Consider the following 9,242-nt stretch of genomic DNA (forward strand, 5'->3'; position numbering starts at 1 on the left):
GAAATTATCTGTAATGTAGCACTGCCAATTGCAAACCTTCCAATACACTATTTTCTCAGCCCTCTCACCCCACCGTCACTATGAGGACTGGAAACTTGATATTCTTCTTTAAAAAGAAAGAAAGAAAGGTTTGGTTTCCATGCTTTCCAGAAGACCTGCCTGATTTTATATATGTCTTGGATTAGTCTGGGTTTTTACATGCATTGAGCAGGCTTACTTGGAAGCCTATTGAGTTGAATGGGGGTTCCTCCCAAGGAAGTGTGCATAGGATTTCATTCTAAATATAGATGCATTTAGCATCTTATTGGCTACTGGTCTGGTGGCTGTGGGCCACCTCCAGCCTCAGAGGCACGAGACCTCTCAATACCAGTTGCAGGGGAGCAGCAACAGCATGAGAGATGGCATGCACATACCTCTTGCCTGTGGGCTTCCCAGAGGCATCTGGTGGGCCACTGCGTGAAACAGGATGCTGGACTAGATGGGCCTCCTTGGGCCTGATCCAGCAGCAGGGCTGTTCTTAAGTTCATTTGCAAATGACAAAGCCTCATTGAAACTGCGGTCTTGTTTTGGTATTTTATTTTCGAAACAGGAAAGGGACAGTTTGTTCTCTAAAGTGTGGTACAGTGTGCAATTATTAAAGAGAGCAAGAAAAGCATACAACTTTGGCACTTGGTGCTGGAAGAAATGCAAATAGCCAAAGAAGGCAAAACACAAAGGAAACAAGACGAGAGAAGCGAAAACATTAAATCTCACTGTGGTGTTTTTTGTTAATCCATGCTTTGATCCAGGCCAGTTTTTTGGATGGTGCTTTAGTTTTATTCCAGTCCTGGTGTTAACAAGCAGCCAGCAGCAAGAGCACTGAAGGCAGATTGCAGTTGCCTCTCTGTAAATAATATCATCAGTCTCATTAAACCATTAATATTCCTAATTATACTCCACTGTCTTGTCCTTGCATATGACAACTCTTTTCTCTGGATTCTACACTCATCTTGAAAGAATGTATGGGTTCAAAATTAGACTGCCTAGTGCCTTTTGACATCTTTCTTCAGGGGAAACAGTTACCAAACACCCCATTTCAAAATGTGCTTCCTCAGGCAATGGTTTTTGTGTTTTCGGTTTACCTTTCTTTTTGCTTCCTTGGGAATCACTACCCTGTGCATTTCTTTTTATTCAAAACTCGGAATATGGTGTATATATATCCCTGTTGCTTGTAGACATATGTGCACACCCAGAGTGCCAAAGTAGTTTCACAAAATAAACAAGTTCAAGACCTGTCTGTACTGACAACCCAAGTATGGGAGGAATATTGACACTAATTTTGGCTGGGCCCCCAAGTGACTTTTATTTTTAACATTTACACGTGCCTTTCCCACTGTTTGGTCTTTAAAATGGTTCACAACATTAAAATAAAACAATAAAATACAGTTACAATGTTAAATATACATTTTTCAAAGATAATTAGAAATCTGCTTTTTGCTAAAAAGCTGAAAATAAACTTGGAAAAGGTCAGACAAATGACATACTTTTGAACTGGTATCTAAAAAATAATAAAACTGATATCACAAATGGGAAGGGCTTTTCATCAAAATGTATTTATGCAGGGGGTCTGCCTCAGATGACATATTTTGGAGTACCATTAAAGGGCAGTGTTTTGTCAGTTATTACATTGATTATTATGATTTGAATACTGGAAAGAAGGAAAAGTGCAGGGGCGAGGGAATCAGCTCACTAACACAGTATGGATCCTGGCTACAGTATTATTCATACTCCTTTGGAGTAAATTCTGTGGATCTCAGTAGGACCTCAGTGGTTCTTTTAGTAAGCATGCAGAGGATTGAGCTATAACTCTCATTGAAGTCAGTGGGACAATCTCAGAGCAAAACACATTTAGAAACAGACTGCAAAAGCCTTGAATCTTTGTATATTCTCTCACTGCCTGAACACGTGTGCAACAAGGGTGGGAATTTTTACCCTGCTGCAATCAAGACTCCATTACTCACACCACCTAATCAGCTCCAATGTACAACTCCAGCTTTATTACTTCACAGTTTCCTGAAGTTCAGGTCATGGAGGTCAGAATTTCAAAAGCTAGGTTGAAATGTTTGTCCTTTTATGGGTCAAAGCCTCCGACTTTTATGAATAATCATCCATGCTTTCATCATTTTGCCCCCTTGCAGCAGCCTCATGCAGAATGATTCTGTTTTACAAATGGGATCAGCAAAGCTAACAACTGATAATCAGGCTTGGCAGTGTGTCTGTGATGTAATTCGAGTACGTTGTGACATAGGAAGTGCCCTGCTGGATCAGACCATCAAATCCAGCATCCTGTTCCCAGCACTGGTCAGATGGATGCTTTTGTCAAGCCTGCAAAGAGAGCATGAGGTCATAGCCTGCTCCTGCTATTGCTCCTGAGCCATTGGTCTTCGCTGGTATACTGCCTCTGAAAATAGAGGATCCATTATGACTAAACATCATCGTTAGATTTGTACTCCATGAATTTGTCTAAGCATTAAACCTTTTAAACAATTTGTTCAAAACCCTTCTCAAAGCCATGTAAGCTAGTGGCTATCAGCACATCCTGCCTACATTCAATTCCCCGTCCACATAAATGCTTTTGACTTGGTGATCCAGATACAGTTTTCAGAGGTTCCCAGTCTTGAGTCCCCACAGAACACTGTGGCTGAGGATGAATGATGGAACTATTACTCTCAGGGGAACCCGAAGGGCTCTCGGGATACTCAGAGCCAACCTACCTCCCTATGCTGCAGCCACACTATTTTTTCTCCCTCTGAAGGTTGCCAGCTTGAAGCAGATGTGTCCTCAGTGATGTGCCTGCTATAGAAAGGGAGGGAGAGGGTGAAGACCCTCCTTCTTTGCTCCTGACTGGTGGGCGATGTACTGAAGCTCATTGTACCCCTCCCCGCAGCCTGACAGGCTTCACAGAGTTAGCACTGAGCGCCATCTAATGGCACAGCAGGGAAATGACTTGACTGGCAAGCCAGGGGTTGCTGGTTCGAATCCCTGCTGGTATGTTTCCCAGACTGTGGGAAACACCTATGTTGGGCAGCAGCAATACAGGAAGATGCTGAAAGGCATAATCTCATACAGGTTGAGTATCCCTTATCCGGACTGCTTGGGACCAGAAGTGTTCCGGATTTCAGATTTTTCCGGATTTTGGAATATTTGCATCAAAAACAATAAAAAGCTTTGTAATAAAAACAGAGCCGCAACTAGAGAGAATTACAGAGTAGACAAAACCCCTGTCCCTAACAGCCTTCGGAAATAAGTAAGTTTTGACTGCATGTTTAAAAGCAGCAAAATTGGGAATCTGAGAGCGAGTGAGTTGAGACATATTGTTTTTGTGATGGCGTGGTGTCCGGATAAGGGATACTCAACCTGTACTGCGCGGGGGATGGCAATGGCAAACTACTCCTGTATTCTACCAAAGACAACCACAGGGCTCTGTGGGCGCCAGGAGTCGACACTGACCTGACGGCACACCTTTTACCTTACTTCCATTGAAATTAACAATGGAACAAGTAAATTTGTTTCTCACACACTAAATATCTCGATGGGGTACCTGAGCTGAAGGCTTGTGACAGAAGGAGTACACTTGTTAAAAAAAGGTTGGGGAGCTAGGATATTGGCACCAAGAGTTTCAGTTCCAAGCTGTCAGTTCACTATCCATTGTTTCTCCAAACTGAAAGAGACACACAGCAAAAAAAAAAAAAAAAAGGGAAAAAAAAGGCTCGTTCTCTAAGAAAATGAATTTTCTTTATTGCTGAGCCCTCAAGTTCAAACCCCTTTTGGGTGGTGACCAGCTAGAGAGGAATCTGGAGCCCCCGCATGGGATCTTGGCAGAATTTCAGGAACTTCTGGCACTCTTGCCTCCTGGAGTTCAGGTGCCGACTGCTTCTGCCATGACGGTATCGATGATGGCGAGAGTGTTCTGCAGGTGGAGAAACAAAGAACAATCATGTTTGGGGGTGGTTTTTTTAGCAGTGTGCACTATTGTGCACCAGATCTGACCCAATCCCATAAATGTTTTCAGAACATCCCACAAATGTTTCAAAACTTCCCTTTTGAATGTTAGGGTCGGGGTCAGGATTGGGTATTTTCCTGACCATCCTCTAAATTAATTCTTAAGAGTACCAGGATACTCGCTGTGAAACCTGGAAGAAAATTTACCTAACACCAGAGAATTGCAGGGGAAGTGACTTAAGAGCCGGGAATTGCAGGGGGAGGAATTGCAGGGGGAGGGTATCAAGGGAAACCTGGAAATCGGCCGCTTTTAAACTGCAAGTTAAAAAACTTCCTAAGAAAGTTTTTAAAAGACAGAAAGAAATGTTTGGGCAGGCTGGCAGGTAGAGAGGACAGAAGAGGTCTCCGTCTCCCACTCACCCCAACTGCAATCACATACAAAAACACCTCCAGCCACCATTTGGAGCAGGGCTCTAGTTTTCTCCTAACAGGGTTGTAAAACTCTGATCTGAACTAGGCTTTCTTAGGTCAGGGTCCAAGTCTCTCTGACACCCTCCAGCCTGGCCCATTTCAGACCAGGTCCAACCTCCTCGACCCAACTTTGCACACCCCTACAGTTTATCTCTTCTCCTCCAACAGTAGATCCCATTTTATCCTTAAGTATGCTTTCCATCAACTTACCTGGGACAGATTTTAAGCTAACTGGCCTGTAATTCCCCAGATCCACCCCCGATCCCTTTTTGAAAACCGGTGTTGCACTGGCTACTTTCCAGTCCTCTAGAACAGAGCCTGCTAGTAGGGACACGTTACATATTTATGCTAAGAGATTAGCAATTTCACTTTGTGTCCTTTAGAACTCTTGGGTGGATGCCACCTGGCTCTGGCAGTTTAGATCACCATCTCTTGTCACCCCTACTTGACTCAGGTCTTTGGCCTGTATCTCTGAGAAGCTCAGTTCAGAGAAGCGGGTATATGCTCAGTATCCTCTGCTGTGAAGACCCCCAGTTCTGCAGAGCTGATGGCAAGCCCAGCAGGAGACCAGGGCAGCCATTTCAGGACAAGTGAAGTGTCTGGGATGAGCAATGACAGAACGTCTCTTCATCCACTCTTCAGTCCCCGCAGAGCTGCAGCTGTGGCAATTTCAACACAACAGGTAGCTCCGGAGATGCCAGAACTACTGATGGGAGTCCCGACAAGCTCTCTCTCTCAGTCCTTCCACCCTTCTGTAGATGATGGAGGACCTGGGGCACACCTTCCAAAACTGAGAGCAATCCTGGCAGGGAACCAAGAGGATGAAGGCAACTGGGATGGGTGCTGTCTGCCTTCCATCAACACTCCTCTAGCTGCCTAGGATACAAGATAATTGTTCCTCCTCTATCAAATTGAGGGATGTCATCCCCAAACATCCTCTCCACATCATTGGCTACACCTAAGGGAATGTTTTCTTACCTGGCAGATACAGCTTGAGGCCATCACAGGGACACCTATGCTGGTGATGATTCTGCCTATGGAGTCCATGCAAGCCTAAAATGATATGAATCGTTGAAGAGAGAGAGGGAGAGAGAGAGAGTGGCCCCCAGGCAAGAGACCATCCGTGGGCCCCCCTTAACTAGCAATGCAGACAGATATAGCACCTCAGAGAATAACTCATGCAAATCAAAAACAATATTCTGTTTGCTTAGTGTTAAAATATCACCTTTCAGTTCATTACAGCAGGGGCTCCCAACTTTGGCTCCCCAGATTTTGTTGGGACTACAGCTCCCATCATCCCCACTGAAGGCCATTGTGGCAGGGGATGATGGACGTTGTAGTCCATCAACATCTGGGGTCTCATAGCTGGGAACCCCTGCTCTGCCATATAACTAAAGAACTGCTTCCCCTTTTTCCATAGCACCGCTATTTCCATCAGCATCCCCATCCCTCTACACAATCTCTTTTATTTATTTATTATTTTATTTTATTTATTTGATTTTTATACCGCCCTTCCAAAATGGCTCAGGCTCTTGGGCTACCTATGCAAGACCACACATTTATACTCTGAATTAATCCAGAACACCACCCTGTATCCATACAATCACTAATAGAGATGAGAAATCCCAGTTAACCTACAGAGGAATGGAGAGTGTGTATATCAAAATATATTCACCCTAATTTTGAGCACAAACAAAGTTTCCCCCCCAAACTGTCTTCTCAACTCCCTGGGGGAAATTAGTTGCTATCATGACTGAGAGCGGCTGTAGGGGTGTGACCAGAGTGTGGAGCGTAGTGTGTCCAAGTGCAAGACACAGACCTACATTTCACACTGGAATAACCCCAAGAGGAGGGCCCCATTGAGTAGCATCCTTCAAACAAGGGCTAACCTGTCCCAGAAAGGGCTCAGCATGGAACATCACGCAAGAAAGAAAGCATCTGGAGAGAGGCAAAAGGTTTTGAAAAAGAACAGCCAGCATACATCAGTTGCTAAAAGGGAAAGCAAAGGCAGCTTTGGCAGAGTTCTTTCAGCATGTATTTCCTCAGCTGTAGGCATGGGGAAGAGACACACCTGGACAGGGGCAGAGTTTGTTCCCATCGTAGCTCCGTCTAGATCGGCTCAGCTTTGCCACTGCCTGATCAACCTGTAGCCCTCCATCTGATGCAGAAAGGAGAAATATTACCAGCGGATCAGTTGTAATATCACAGACACACAGCCTCCGTGTATCGCAAGAAGGTGGTGGCTCAAGACAATAGATTCCCAAAGAGGAGAATTTCCCTCTCCCTCTGGGCGATATTCACATTCTGCCTTGTAAAAAAAATCCTTGTAATGTTCAGTAAAGGCACCCTTTGGAATGGGCTTCCAGAAACACTTTACATGGGCTCTCATGCCAGGGACGGAATTAGCAGGCCTTCTGCATACTAAGCAGAAGAGTTGCCCCCTGGCCACGTGCTGGCTTTTATTCACAACCGTAAGCCTGTGTATGTCTCCCATGCACTGAGTTTCCCCTCACTTTCCCTGGAGCCCTGACATGCAAGTTAAGCGAGAATTTTAACAAGTGCAGCTTCTCCCACAATTGTTTATCCCCGGCAGGGGAGATAGCTGTGTGCCTCCCAAATCTTTCTTCCCTGTACCTATTAAAGGCAGAGGAACTCTAATCCTTGCTTAATTTGGCAACCCTGCAAGTCCGTTGTCTAAACTAAAGTGATCACGATCAAGGACGGCAAGGTGGCATCTTTACTTTTATTTAGAATATTTGTATACCACTTTTCAACAAACAACAGTTCTCAAAGCAGTTTACATAGCTAAAGGGATGAGGAGATCATTCCCTATTCCAAAAGGGCTCACAATCTAACACACACATTACCATCAGCAGCCACTCCAGACAGAGTGGGAAAAGACCACAGGAGAATCAGGACTGCAGGCTAGGGGTCTGCGAGAAATTGTTGGACTACAATTCCCATCACTCCCAGCCACAATGGCCAAATGGATAGAAGGTGATGGGGAAGGACGCTATGCTGGCCTGAACAGGGATAGTTGCTCTCTCCCTGCTAAAGATAAGCTAGCCCCCACTTTAAAAAGCTGCCTCTTTGTCCAGTTAACAGGGTTCTTTCCGATTTTTCCCAACCCTCTGTCTTCAGGAATGAGCATCACTTCCCAAATGTCTATTGAATGCAGTGCATTCTGAGAGATTTTAATAGCTTGTTGTTATGAAACATATTGGATAAATTATTGCAGGGAGGGGGCAATATCTCCAGGAATAGCTTCCGTTAGAACTGGCAACCCTTTTCTTTATCACTCCCCCCACACAAGCTCAATTACTGAGGGAGAGGAAGGGGTTCCCTTGTTAAATTTCTGCATGTCAGGGTGCTGCTAACAGCACAGGAACAGAGAGAGGCAGAGGAAGCGGGTAACCAAAGTAGCACAGCCAGGGGCGGGGGGGGGGGCATTATACCTACAAGGGTCCCTCCGATCTCCCCCCACCCCATCCTTCCTCTCACCTTTCTTTCTGGCTGAGCAAGTGACGCTGACAGACTGCAGCAGCAGCAACAGTAGTGTCAAGGCGAAGAACCTGTCCATCTGGGCAGCTGTGTCTCTGCAAGGGTCTCTGGAGTGCACCTCTATCATTCAGGGTTTCCCCCGCTTATATTAGTAGATGGGCTCCTCCCTTAATGCTCCTTCTGATGTCATTTATGGGAAGGATTAAGGAGAAAAGCACTCTTCGGGGCAATCCCCAGGGTCCCTGGCACAGGAACCCTGTGGCACCACTTTTGAAGTGCTTTGTCGGAGAGGTTTTGAAACACTTGCAGGTGAGGTACAGCCAGAAGTAGAAAGGTCTCGTAGCCAGCAGTTTTGCTGTTGACAAGAGTGCCCAGGGGAAGTCAGTGCCAAGCACAGCAATCGTCAAACAAAACCACACAGAGCGGATCACATTTCTACCTGGCCTGTTTGCTTGGCCTCTCCAGAGTCTGGAAGTTTTCTGAGGAACGGAGAGCTACCAGAGAGAGGAGAGCTGGTCTTGTGGTAGCAAGTATGACTTGTCCCCTTAGCTAAGCAGGGTCCGCCCCGGTTGCATATGAATGGGAGACTAGAAGTGTGAGGACTGAAAGATATTCCCTCAGGGGATGAAGCCACTCTGGGAAGAGCAGAAAGTTTCAAGTTCCCTCCCTGGCATATCCAAGACAGGGCTGAGAGAGTTTCCTGCCTGCAACCTTGGAGAAGCTGCTGCCAGTCTGTGAAGACAATACTGAGCGAGATAGACCAATGGTCTGACTCAGTATATGGCAGTTTCCTATGTTCCTATGTACCAAGGCCGACAGGAAGAGTGACCAAGCATAAAAGCCAATGAGGCACCTGGCGTTTTAAACAGTGGTGCAGAATAGCAGGGAGTGTTGGTAGATGCAGTTTATTAGTGGGGTGTGTGGGGGAGGAGTCCATCCCTCTTTGACACCACTCTCCCCGCCCCAATCACATTTTGGCACCATTGTAAACAGGTACAGGAGAGCCAGCATAGCGTAGTGGCGAGAGTGCTGGACTAGGATTGGAGAGACCTGACTTCAAATTCCCATTCAGCCATGAAAACTAGCTGGGTGACTCTGGGCCAGTCATGTATCTCTCAGACTAACCTACCTCACAGGGTTGTTGTGAGGACAAAAATAAGCATGTACACCGCTCTCAACTCCTTGGAGGAAGAGCAGGATAGAAATGTAATAAAGAAATACATAAAATAAATCCTGCATCCTTTGCACCTGCCAGTACATTCTTGCTAGCAGTACATTCTGGAGTCCCA

The sequence above is a fragment of the Hemicordylus capensis genome, chromosome 7, assembly GCF_027244095.1.
Source record: "Hemicordylus capensis ecotype Gifberg chromosome 7, rHemCap1.1.pri, whole genome shotgun sequence".
NCBI lineage: Eukaryota > Metazoa > Chordata > Lepidosauria > Squamata > Cordylidae > Hemicordylus > Hemicordylus capensis.